We start from the raw sequence: 14122 nt of genomic DNA on the forward strand, positions 1-14122 counted from the left end.
CAAAATTATCCTATGGCGAGGCAATAGTTTTGTAAAAACATGTGGGATGAGCTTCGTGACCGCTTGTAACAATGAATAAAAGATGCAAAAAACTTTCAAGATTTTCAAGTGAAATGGACTGTTAGAAAATGATGCAAGTTAGTCTTTCCTCCGCAATTGTGTAAGCCAGTCTGATTTTGTAGTAAGCCAGTCTGAGTTTGTACACTACTTAGGAACTGATGATAGAAATATCAAATTTTGAAAGACAGGAAGACAGTAGGTCTCGTTAACATTCCAGCACGTTTACTTAAATTAGTCGTTGATCTCATCATTGCACCTTGTTTAACAGAATTTTTTAAGTTGCTCCATCTTATTGGCCTTTTTCCATCATCTCTCAAAGTTGCTCGCGCAATCCCAATGTTCAAATCTGGCAATAAAAAGAATGTGTCAAATTATAGACCTATATCAATTCATTCAGCGTTGAGAGCTTGATTCACAAAAGACTTATTCATAAATAAATTTCAATTCATTTTTTGAACGTATGGTCTTATCGCTTTCTCCAGTCTTTACCAAAATACAGTGTCTATTTATTGTATGTATTCCTTCAATTATTTGTTTACGGTTTACGAATCGATAAATCTACGTACCGGTATTAATCTTTTCAGAACAATTCAACATCGCATGCCATTTCGGATACAATCTCAGTTTTGATAAAAAAAAAAAAACTTTTCTACATCTAAAGAAGGCCTTTGATACCGTATATCATAACATTCTGTTTTTTAAGCCGAGTTATTACGGTATTAGGGGTATACAAATAAACTCCAAGCCAATACCGGATAGGTTTAAAACAACATCTGCGGTAACCACCCCTACCCCATTTTGGCCCAGCACTTTTATAAAATTTCACTGAATCCAGGTTTTCTGAAACAGCGACTCTTCAGTCTTCTTCCCGGTGCCTCTTAAGGTTCCCCTGTAATGGGGTGACCACGTGTTTACCTGAGCCTCCTAGAAGTGAGAGTTGGGCAATCTCTTGGTAGTATTTCCAACTCTGCGGTAGCAAATACAAAATCCATTGAACCCTCTGCGAGGGGATGTGGTTTGAACACCAATGGTTCTTTAGAGAATCTACGGGCTTATTTCTGTGCCCTTGTAGGATACAATACAATAATACTACCACGGTTGTAGCTGTATATTGTTTATTGTAGTTCAGTTCAGTTGGATCAAACAATGTTAAAACATCATTGGTTGTCAAAGTAGATTTTTTATATGCTTATATACATTTTGTGAACGGTAAACTATGCTCTCCGGGATAATTTGACATGGGTACGTTAATAAGAGATTCTAAAAGAATTAAATCTATTATTTCTTGTAAGTAATTTATATGGACGTCATGAGCCAAATAATATTATTAAAATCGTTGTCCGCGAACAATTAAAACTGGAATTTTAAACTGATATTGCCTAAGGGTAATCTAAGTTGTCGTTTATCACTGTCGCGCTTGTTACGATCAGGGTAATTAATATATTATGCCGAAATACTTTTTCAAATTAGATGTTTGGGCTAATTTCAAGTTTGCCGAACTTTACTGTAAAAAATGCTGTCTAATTTACTACTATTCCCTAGCCTACGGCCTACCCCTGACTGCAGCTGTCGATTCACCACAAAATCCGCCTCAGATGCGCAAGAAATGATTATAGATGCAACATCGTTTCACCAACATCACGTCCCAGTACGTACGTAATCGGGGAAGGTAAGGTTCGAACTATAAGGGAGATCATCTGCTTGCACTAGAATACATCCGTCTTGACAAATTTGCTCACCACATTCGGGATGCAGAGATTCGGAGTTCAAAAACTACGATCGAAAATCTTCGATAACAATGAACGCAGGAAGAGGAACAAACTCCGTCGATTTCCTCCATAACACCTACAGGCGTTAAGCATCCGGATGTGGAAGTCCCGGTCATAAACTGAAAATATTTCATATGGAATTATGTTGTATCACCTTTAAGCCCCCAACAAGATTCGTGGTGCTTCAGTGTTCTCGACCAGGCAATCCGCCTCAATCTCGACAGTGACGAACTTATGTTTAGGTTCAAAGAACAGATACACCTGCGCTGAGATGGTGAGTCTATCACGGAATGAACCCTCAATCGTGAAATTAACAGAATTCCGAATAAAAGGATCTTTCTTTGAAACACCATATCAAACTTACAATATCAGCAGCTCGAATGAAATGTCAGGCCATAGAAATGTACATTCAGCTGAATCAGATTATTTCAAAGCAATGGCGTCTCATTAATTGTCAGTTTACAGAAATGAACATTCAGCAGGATCAGATTATTTCAAAGCAATACCGTCTCATGAAATGTCAGTTCACAGAAATGCACTTTCAGTTTGATCAGATTATCTCAAAGTAATGCATGCTTATTGCTGGAAACACGATGACGGTGAAGATATAACAACACTATCCTTTTATCACTACAATTCACGTTGATCTCCAACATGACAATTCGAAGCGAAAGGGAAGAGCATACACACTAACCGCTAAAAAAAACTATTGAAGAAATCGAAGGACAGTTGAGGTCTGCAAGGACGTATAAGAGGGCTTATGACAATCTCCAGGCGAAAACAAGCATCTTACCCGATCAAGCTCGAATGCCTGTTGATGGTCCAAGATACAGAAAACAGTGCGAAAACGTTCAACGATGTTGGTGACTGCCAGAAGATCCACTTGAAGATGGGCCTTCAGTAAATACGTTTTGGGATATATTACCGTTATGGACAAGAAATAGAAGGCAGGCTTCCGTGTGGAAAGCAAGCCATGAAAATGAACATTTATTCGATGTACGATCTCTCATAATAACCATGCTGTCCTAGTTACTGACAGAAATGGAACAAAATTTAGTAAATCCCCAGGTATGTCAATGGAATTACTTTGAGAATTTTAGGTGTTTTTATGCAGCGTAATTAAATATATACACTATCAAGCGTTAATAATTCATGTATGAAAAGTTTCGTGTCGCACATTGAAATATAGAAAATAGAATATCTATAAAACCTATAGAAAATTAGGCCAAATAAACATGATTGCAAAAGTATTAATTACTTTTAGTCCAAATGTTTAGGTTGTCAGAGCATCCAAGGAATGTAAACTCGACATATCAGATGGCCGGATTTCGCATGGACAAAGGAGCTTTTAGAAGAGTGTCATTTTGAAACAGATTCTCTGATTTATGCTTTGGGCACCAACAATTTCACCCGAATGTGCCACGAACAAACTTTCGACTTTGACACCTGTACATAATTCTGTACAAAAAATTTAAATGTATATCAGTTAATTGATGCTCATATTTATGCATTTCATTTAGATGTTAATATCATCCACAGCGAGTAGGGAGATTCTGGAAGATATTCCGACCCGTATTGTGTGGAAAAACGAACACGGCCTAATAAAACAACTACACTACCGTCATTGGATCTGCCAAACCGGATCAGGACCTGGATTAACACAGGATTTATCACAGAAAATCGGGCAAATTTTAAAACTAAGTATTTTCAATAGCAAGGCAAAATATTTTGCTAGTAGAACGCCCCGACACAAGTAGTGAGCAAGAATGTGTATATCTGAATTTGAAATCAGCCCTCCAGGCTTACAAAAACGTGTATTATTATTTTTTATTATCCATTGATAACTAGATTCGATTTTAATGTAAAATCTGTATTCATTATTCACTGAGTTTTACAGCAACTCTATGCCCTCAGGTCTAACTGTACTTCTAACGATTTGAGCATTGCTCTCTCGGCAAATTTATGGGTGGAAGGCAAATTCCTATGGTTGAAACAAACATAGACTGTTGTAATAGGTTGAAAAAACATGCTCGGAACAGGCCAACCCAACACGTTTTGGTTGATCCAACATGTTTCCACGAATCGCCAATTCTCAACACGCGATTCATCCATTCTGCCTGCAGCAGCTCCCCCGGTCCCTATTCTTCTTAATCTTCCAGAACATCGTTTAATTCTGATGTTGATTATTTCAAAATCATTAGTAACAAAACGAGCCCCGAAATTGAAGCGGCCAGCTCAAGTGTGTGCTCCCCAGAAAGTAACCGGTCACTTGAAGATAATTTGATAAAAAGAAACATGCGCAGAATTTGATGAAATCAATTTTCACTTTTCTCAGGGGAGGGATCCTCGGATGTCTACAAAATGAAAGCTGAATGGCCTCTCATTTCCACCAACATCGGCGTCTTAATAAGTTTTAAAAACAAGGAAAAGCACACCTCCAGGACGCGGTAATTGCCTACAGAATGTAAAGACATTTCAAATAGACAATGCGATGCAAACCTACCGAGGTAATAAGGTACCGAGTTCCTTATAGTATATTCAACTATTCTTCCACAGCAGATTATCGTTCAGTACATGCCGCTAGTACCATAACAGATCAATGCTACCAAAAACAAAACATAAAAACATCCTCCTTGCAGAACGTTTTCAACAACTGTTGGTTTAATTCCGCTTCACAGCTACTGATCGCTCATCAAGACCTAGTGAATAGGCTCACCAATAGAGCCCGACCCTCACGGCGGGGCAGTGGCTTGCAGGAGCAGTGGTGCGTTATCAACGAATCAACTTTGGTAATCTCCGCAATGTAGAGGTCGGATAAGATGACTCGTAAATGACAAGCACCAGAAGCCAGAAGAGAAAATGATTCTGCGGATGCTGTTGCGTCGACTGCTATTCGCATATATTTCAATGAAACGAGCCAATGGGCCGCATGTTCAACGCACAATGCCAGTTATTAATGATTCATAGAAGTTTATTAAGTTACAAATGATATATTTGGCTTATTGATTTGGTATCAAAGTTGAATAAAGGAACAACTCTGTACCGAACTAACCTCAGCGCTCACGATCCCTACTGCGTAGTAGTAACCTACTGTTAACCTGAGACCGTTATTAAGAGAGGTTTATAGGACTAGTTGGCTTCAAATTTTTATTAATTGGACGAAATTTGACAAAAGGACTAAGATATCACTCTCGTATCGCAGAAGCCTTCTATCTATAGTAAGATTCAAGTTTCTCAGTATCTCACCTGTTTTCTCTCATTGCAACTAGAAAATTTTTACTCACGAATATTATTTTATTGCAAACGAAATATTTACTCATATGAATCCATTTATGTTGTTTTCATAGCATATAATAATGATCGAACAGAAAGATACAGCATTGTACAATACCTAACCTTCCTCTCTCTGTACACCTAAGTTTTTCAAAAATCAAAGATTTCGTCATTATTCTTTGCAGGTAAGCAATCAAAATACCAACAAATACTAGCGGATTGAGGACGGTATATGTTGACGGTTATCAGGGAAGAAATGCATCAGTGCAGCAGACAATGTCGAAGTGGAAGTGAAAAACAAGGAGAATTAACTGGAGCATGCTTTAATGTTGATAATGTTAACGAAGACGTAAAACAACAATCTTAAGAATTTGTTTGCCCGACTTTGGTAGCTAAGTGCAAATTTCAAGCATGATATTATACAATATTAATTTCAAATGTTTGAACCAGAAAATTATCTATAACATATCAGAAAATTAGAAAACGTTACATTGTTTAACTCAACGTAAACACAGAATCATACTCCTCACCAAAAAAAATACTTGGAATTAAATCAGAGAAGGAACCAACATTGTAGAAAGAGTCATATAGCCTAATGTTCTTCAGCCATAAATCCTTCAAGAAATGCTTGCTAGTCCAAACTTACGACAAAATGGATATGCCAGGAAAATGCTTAGAAACCATAGCTAGGATCAAAAACTGAACGATAAACCGAAACCGCTATAGCGCATCACTATTCCCTATGTTAGAATTTTAAGACATGAGAATCAAAATTCGTTTCAATACATAATAGCATAATGCCTTTTTAGTCATCAAATCCTTCAAGAGATACTTGCTAGTCTTATATCACTACATGAATTTGGCAAACTTCTAATCATTCGTCAATTGAAAAAGCTACGAACACTAGTCCGCTGTTCTAATGCTGCTGTGTATAAAGATGTCTATTAGTGTCTACTTAAACGCAACTTATTACTGCGTCAGTGGAGCTGGCAAATAGTTTAAGTAATAACTGAATTTCCTGTTGTTAGGGTTGCAGCTATGACTGGTCGTACACAAGCGACCATCACAAAGTGCGCGACAAATATTCTTATTCAAAAAGCGACTTAACAAACCAACGTTGTCAACAAGAGAGAAATATTATTTTGCATTTAACCCAAACTTCTTCCAGGTTCGCCAAAAAGATAAAATGGTCAGTATTTGATGTAGAAATTAAGACAAATAATCCTTTGGGGAGGTTTATACAGATGTTTCAATATCATAGCGCAAAAACTTTTGCACTTTTGCAAAATGTACGAGTGTGTGGTAAGCGTCAAAACAGAGATGTTGTGTTGGAATTTGACATCATAACTCAACAATAACACGAAGACATTTTAAAATAAGGATAAAAAAAATAGTTCTAATTATCTTACACGCCACGAGCAAAGTGGTCAGAGCGAGTATCTTTTTTTCGCTTCCAGGTGCCAAGATAGAATACAAAGATGACTAAGTTATGTCATGTAAACAGAAAACAGAACAAATCAAAATAATAGAGAATAATTCTGCATTGATTTATTCATGCAATGATTATGCTCAATAGTTAAACGCAGCGACTTAAATGGTCCTTATCTTAAATGGTGTTATCTACTTGTGGCCTCACCGTGAGGTATTTTACAACCAATGGTTAGATCAAAAAAGGTTAAAAGCGAGTTGTCCCCTTTCCATTTGAGCACTAATACGAGTCATCTACCGTAAGTCAAATATCTAAAACCGGTACACAGCATCATACCAGGTAATTAACGACCCGAAAGGCATCGTTGCCATTGTGCGCGTGAGACAAACGTGTTCGGATGTTAACATTTAAGCTTGAATATATTGAAATAAAATAATACTAAACACTAAATCTCATTCTAATAATGAAATGTTTACCTTATCTCATTTGTCACTCTCCTCTCTGCATCTGGAGGAAGTCGTGTTTCTATAATTCTTTTTGCTCCGAATCTGCATCACCAGTAGGCTATCTCTTGTCAGCTTCAAGCTCCTAGGATGAAAAATATGAGCGGATATGTTGAACTGGAATTTGACATCATAACTCAAAAATAACATCAATACATTTTAAAATAAAAAGCATAAATTAATCCGCCTAATTACCTGACATGTTACGAGCAAAGTGATCATATCGAATATTCTTTTTCGCCTTCCAGCTCCCAGGATAGAAAACAAGGACGATTAAGCTATGTCAGAAAAACAGAACAAATCAAAGTAACAGAAAATACAAGTATAGTATAATAGCTTAATTACCCGAACATGTCCCATACAAATGCCACACGAAAGTTGTAGATACGAAACATGAAACAGACTGAAATGGACGTCTGCCGGCACGGTCGCAACCGAAGAGACGGAACACGTGTACCGATGGAATTATGGGTAATTGTGGTCGCCGGAGTCAACGAGGATGGCTGCTTGATTTCGATCGCATATAATAAATCATTCCACTATCTGATTGGGGGGCATTTTTATCAATCGGCGTCACTGCGCAAACTGAAACATAGTGAGGGTACTTGATAGCATGTCTGTTTAAAAAATAGGGTCTAAAATCTACGTTCACCGTCAACCCATCATCGTGTAGGCCAGGAAAGGCTAACCACCAACCACGTTTTTTGCTGACCCGGCAAGCCACAAAATGAATGTCGCAAAAACATACTGACATTTCAGTTATACTGTAATAATGCCGGCTTTAATTCAATCCAACAATGAACTACTATACTATGGTAGACTATGTATGTAGCCTTAGCAACAACGCTGCGACGAGGTTATGACATAACAATATAATTGGTTCGTTCATTCTCGACACCCGATATAACAAAGGGCATTGTCATTAGATGTTAACCGTCAGAGTACAGGCAGTGGATTAATATAAAAGTTTTTATTATACCAATTTCACGAATATGGCAACCCGATTCAGTTTTTCTACATTTTTGCAAAAGAGTTGGAGTGTAGATCGCGAAGGTGTATTACTTGTCGCTCGAACTGGTTTGTTTTTGTAGAGCCTAGCATTCGAAAAACTGCTAACGATCCGATTATGACTGAAGAGCTGGGAAATAAAAATTTATGAGATAACCTGCTGAGACATTTTAAAAATTCAAATAATATTTTTGATATAGGCTAATTACCTGCAATAACAATTGATATGTTTGGTTGATTTGAACTGATTACAAATGTGAATACCTGAATAATTCAGTATATTTAAAGGTTCTAAATGTGAACGGACTATACGCAACATTTACGCCTTCTTATTAATGGTGGTCTGTTTGCATAAGGTTTTATTGATTTGCTCGGCTGCAAATTCAACCGAAAACCCTCGCAATAAAACGCACGACTGGCGTGTTTACAGGATTCCAAACTGGTCAATTGATTGTTAAAGAAACAACTGGGCAGTGTATCGCGGGCTCAGCTCTGACTTGAAGTAAAGTTATGGGCGACGACTGGAGGGCTAACAGATACTGAGACAATTCAGGTCATTATAATTCTGAAAGTTTGAAGTGTTGCCTCAAAATGTTTGCTTACTATTTTGAATAGATTTCTGAATTTTTATGATAAATTAATTCCCTTAACTCGAAATGCGGGGTTCCCACTTTTAAACAATGATATGAAATAGTGGTTGCTTTCCTTCTACGATATTGGATTTTGATTGAAAACTCGAAATCTTTTTTAATTAAAGTAAACGACAGAATTACTATTTCTTGTATTCAATCTTGTGTTTGGAAGACTGTGTCTGTTTTGATATTTGCGTGGCACAATCTGGATGTTTTTTACACATCCACCAACCTGCGAATCGCCATTCCAGTAATGATAGAGTACTAATACCCAAAACCTTACCCGTGATCATCACGACTGGTAGGATCTGTCGGTGTTTTAAAAATGAAATAAATATTTGCAAATTCGGTTCGTATTTTTTGAGGCGCAGGCGGATTATTTTAAAGGCATGGTTAGGACTTCGAATACTGAGAGATTATCAAACATTTTGGTCGCCTCTGATGTCGAAATCGCTAAAACCAGTAAAATAGACTCATTTGAAAATTCCTCTAAACACGACTAGACAATTTGGAAATGAAATCTTAATTCAAAAGGTTGATCGAACAATAACTCTGAAACACCATTTAAGTCAATCATTTTTCGAAACCCAACTCTTTTCTAGTCCAGCAGTACATTGTGTTGTTTGAATTTAAGTAAATCATTTTTCGAAACCCAACTCTTTTATAGAATTTCGATTTCAATAAATGACCAAGCAATACACTGTGTTGTTTGAATTCTTATTTTATAACTAGCTCAGTAATCTAATACATGGATTGACTCAATTTCCTGTCCCATACATTCCCATCTATAGCTTCGACGCGTTTGAGCGAAACCTGAAACATAAGGAAACGCGGCGCAGTTTACGTTAAAGTTCTGTATGTATATCGATCAGTAGTTTAGCATACAGTAAGTAATGCAGTAGCATAAAATAATTTAGTTTTTTATACATTTGTGAGTGTTTGAATATCTACGTCAGGCAGGCTATGATAGATTTGTTAACAGAGGCTTTGGTAATAATGTATATTGTCAAAAGCTTAACCAACAAAATGAGTGAAGAGAGTTTAAACCAGAACTATGCAAAGTAAAAAAACCAAATATATTTTCAGCATGAGGTGGATATATATGGACGTTTTGACTGATTGTGTTATCGCGTATTATTTGAGATGCATCCAATCTCACTTTTAATTACGATATGAATCGCCCGAAAGTTTGTAAACTCTGGCAGAGGTCAAGACCTGATATATCTCCGTTTTAAAAGATTGACGGAGGTGTCATCCCAGATATTTAGCGCTTCAATTTTGTTGTCACTTTCAATAATACTAAAATCAAAAAATTGGTGGCATTTCGTGGGTGTAAATACTAAAACTATCTCAAATTCTAAGAATTCATAAAAATGCCGTATTATATATATACACTAAGTATACTTCAAAAAATTATACCAAACTTTGGTATACTGAATGTGCTACATTTTGTCGCTTCTTAGGAGAATAGCGCTCATTTTGTCAGACATAGGGAACACACATATGTATAATAGGCTTATTACTTATCGATCTTAAGATCGGTAAGTATGTTGATAGGTATTTGTCTGTATGTATGTCTGTCTGTGTGTCTGTCTGTTAGATGCACGCGATATCTCACGAAAGCGAGATTGAATCTGCTCCAGATTTTGCATGTGCATTCATCTTATCTCGAACCAGAAGCCTATTGATTTTGGGCGAATTATGTCGTATAATTAGCGAGTTATCAATCTATTATTGATATAGTGATCTAGATTTTTGTAAAGCGAGAGAATTTTGAAACCCGCCGAGTGTGTGTGTGCGATGCGCAGTGCGCAAGTTACAAGAGCGGATGAATCGAAACTGCAGTTTCTGTTTTGGGGGATCCCCTAACTATCGATCGATAAGTCTTCGGTTTCCAACCGATATTCTCGTTTGAGTGTTGATGTATACGTTGTGCTATGTTATTCCATTGGTTCTTAACCTTTTACTGGCTGCGTACCACTTTAGTGTTTTTAGTCTCGCTGTATACCAGCGACAATGCCATATGAAGTGCGCTATGGAAGTATTTTATAATACAGTATGGCTCTACATCCATTTTTAGACCTTCGGCTGCAAGATCGCAAGAGAACTTGGGTCATTTGCCGTCAAAGCTGTGGGGCTATAATCATCGCTATCGTTCAATTATCGCAAAACTCGAACGAATACACTTTGATCGCAAACGGCTTACCCTAGTCTCCAGATTAATTAGCTTTAAAACTTAAGATTATGTCGACCAATCAACACATACACAAGGTGACAATAGTAACATTCGTATGATGTACCAAGGTACCATTAGGATATCTCGACCCGTGTGGGCCACCCCCGCTGAACGCTCTCTTCGTTCCCGCTTTCTCAATGCAGATGCATTGTGTATTTAATCCGTAAAACCCGCCTCGTTTTGTTTTAGGTGGGAAGTAGCGAGGGCGATCTCTAATGACATGGAATGGTAGTGCTTTATACCCGTTCAGCAAATACATGCAGTATGAAAGATAAAGAGAATGGGCTAGCCTAGCACTACATATTTTAGCCCCCTTAAATGTTAATTGTTGTTAATAATTCAATGCTGCTCGCGCACCACTTGAAAGGATGCCGCGTACCACTTGTACTGCAGGTTGAGAAAACCGATCTATTCTCTAAACGTAGCAATATGTGTCGCAATATTTTTGCATGTAGGACTAGGGGTATCAATCGTCCCGGAATGGCCGGGACGTCCTGGAATTGACATCTGGTGTAATAAGACATAATAATAACAATTGCAATTACGTCTTTAAATATTACAATTACTCCGTGCAAAAAATACCAAATTACAATTAAATTTAAAATTACAATAGAGCAATGCTCAAATTTATGGACACGTTACATAGAGAGAAGCGGTCCTTGCTCTTGACGTTGGGCTACCCTAAAAAAACCGAGTTTCGCGTAGCAAGAATTTACAAAATAAAACCAGACAGCTATTGTTCCCATGGATTTAGCCTATTTTATAAAAGCTATTTCTGAACAAATTTTTGATTACTACTATTAATTAAACTACAACTCCTAAGAGGGCAATATGATGATTCACTTTTTTGATTCAAAATTAAATTCCGAAACACAACTGAAAACTGACGAATAGCATTCGAAATCGCAAAATGAGGTATTGTTTACAACCACGACTGAAAATCCTAACGGATGCGAAACAGATTGTTACGTCACTTTTTCGCATTTTGTTGATTGGCTAAAGTTACGAAATGAAAAAGTAAGGCGATTCTCGGAAAACGCCCCTTGGAAAAATATTTCGCCCTTTTTCGTGTTATTGCGGGCCAAATGAAAGGACGCCGTAGATTGGTGACCCCTGGTGTAATCGAAAGTGTAATTGAGCCAAAATTTTAGCAAATTACAATTACATTACAGTTACATGAAAAACTGTAATTAATTACATCAATTACAAATTACAATTGATCCAACTCTGAGGCTATGTAAACTTGTTGGCTTTGTTTGAAACTGCAAAGGGATGTAATTCTTCACGCGAACATCTGTATGGGTCATTTAAATAGAAGTGAGTGTCTTCCTAGTGAGATAACAATCAAATAAGTTGAACAATTGCTAAATGGATGATAAAATTACTGTACAATGTACATATTTTTGTCACCTTAATTTGAGAGGATCATTCAACTTGGTACAACAATTGAAAAAACGCAGGTAGTTTTAAAACGGTTCTGTAGATAAGTGGAGGTGAACATAGGATTAGATCTGTGGTCCCCAGACGGTGAGACCCGGCCCACAAGGAAGGCGTAGGCCATTTTTGAGCGGGCGTGAATTTAATTAAAAATAAAAATATTTGTTAAATTTGATCTTGCCCGCCTTATTTTGGATATTAACATTTCTTATTTTGTCATTTAAATCTATTTACGTTCCGATCATGCATTTTCAACTTGTTGGACACGTAGTGGACATAACGATCGTTTCAATATTATGTTGATCTTGTTGTTGTTGTTTTTTGACACTTTTTGGACATCTAGTGGAAAATCTAAAAAAACGCTTCTCTCTTTCATTACTGGACCGATTGCTTCGAAATTTTTACTGGTTAAAGATGAAATTTTTCTCCAGAGGGCTATTACTTTTATTTATGAGATTTTTTTTGTTTGCTATGACGTCACCGAACATTCTGCGGACGCATAGCCGACACTCCTCTTCTTTTTGATCACGTGTCATCGAACGTTGATGGTTCGTAACGAAGTCCTTACGGTACTTTGCTACGATTTTTTCCTTACGCTGATCGACGGTACGGTAAACCGTACTGTACTGCGAACAGACGTGTCTAAATATTTGGGCGTAGCTCTCTTGTTGTATAAATCATACTTTCGCCTCACTATTTGATATTTGTAGCTTATTGCTAGGCTAGTTGTTTTTGAGGTGGGGCGCTAGACTTGATAAATTCTAAAAAGGGGGCGCGGCTTAAAAAGCTTGAGAGCCACAGGACTAGATTGATTAGTTTGTACTTATGCCTCAAACATTCAACATTTTACAAGTTTTTTGGTTATGATAAAATTATTTAGAGGCTTGAATGTGTGAAAGTAACGCTGCACGGCCATCACTCTTTTCGACTCTAAGCGCACAATGTTGCTTTTGATATGTCTTTCGTATTTCACAGGCATTTGTTGCATCAATTTTTCAATTTTATACATTAAGGTGTCCCGGAATGCACAAAGTTGGCAACCCTATGTACGACTCATCAATATCAAATGTACATTTGAACCACGTACATTTGAACCTATGTGTATATCCGCAGGTTCAATCTATATGCGGGTTTTAAAACCCATGAGTTAGGGTTAGTTAGTTTAGTGGGTTCAAATATCCGTAGAACAAAAAAATTTCCATAGATGCAAAAGTATGCAGGTGCAATTGTCGTGGGTTCAAATGTGATGGAACCATAATTTGTAAATGTTAGAATTAAAGCGTAAAGTTAGTTCGACTAGTCCCCAATTGTTTTCGATCAAGCCTCATTCCTTTTACCTTGAAGTTGGGCATTCCAAGTTTTATTTACATACTGTTCAGTTGTCAGCTGCCCTATTTTCCAATACAAAATTATTCATACTTTGGTTACAAAAATAAGGAACAGAAGCAGAACATTCATCAAGTTATATGCCAAATAATGACTGTAGACAATATTAGGTACAGGTGACTAAATGAACGGATGCAAACTATTTTTTTATCAGATCGAGATAGCAACAATTGTAGAACTGTATGAATATTGACAAAGACCACAAGACATTCCCATGCTGTCAACTCCATATTTGAGTTTAAGTTTCCTAATAAAGAAACGTGCACAATATTCATTGTAGTGCGTTGGTATTTTAACAAATACTACTAACAAATACACTGTCCATGCATCTGAGCCAGAGATATCTATTCGAAAAAGCTCTTGTCAGCAAAGATTCAGCTGGAATGAAT

At 37.1% G+C, this 14122-nt stretch overlaps 1 long non-coding RNA gene across 2 annotated transcripts; it reads right to left on the reverse strand.

Moving 5' to 3' along the window:
• On the reverse strand, positions 1 to 7466 carry LOC144425024 (uncharacterized). Of its 2 annotated transcripts, none has more exons than XR_013477191.1 (3): positions 7380 to 7466; positions 7008 to 7119; positions 1 to 406 (listed from the first exon to the last, which is right to left on the reverse strand). It is a non-coding gene; the product is annotated as an uncharacterized LOC144425024 (long non-coding RNA). The 2 variants fall into 2 exon arrangements; XR_013477192.1 differs by having other exon boundaries at positions 7230 to 7451.
• Between the last annotated feature and the right edge of the window lie 6656 nt (positions 7467 to 14122).

Source organism: Styela clava, chromosome 7, assembly GCF_964204865.1.
Source record: "Styela clava chromosome 7, kaStyClav1.hap1.2, whole genome shotgun sequence".
Lineage (NCBI taxonomy): Eukaryota > Metazoa > Chordata > Ascidiacea > Stolidobranchia > Styelidae > Styela > Styela clava.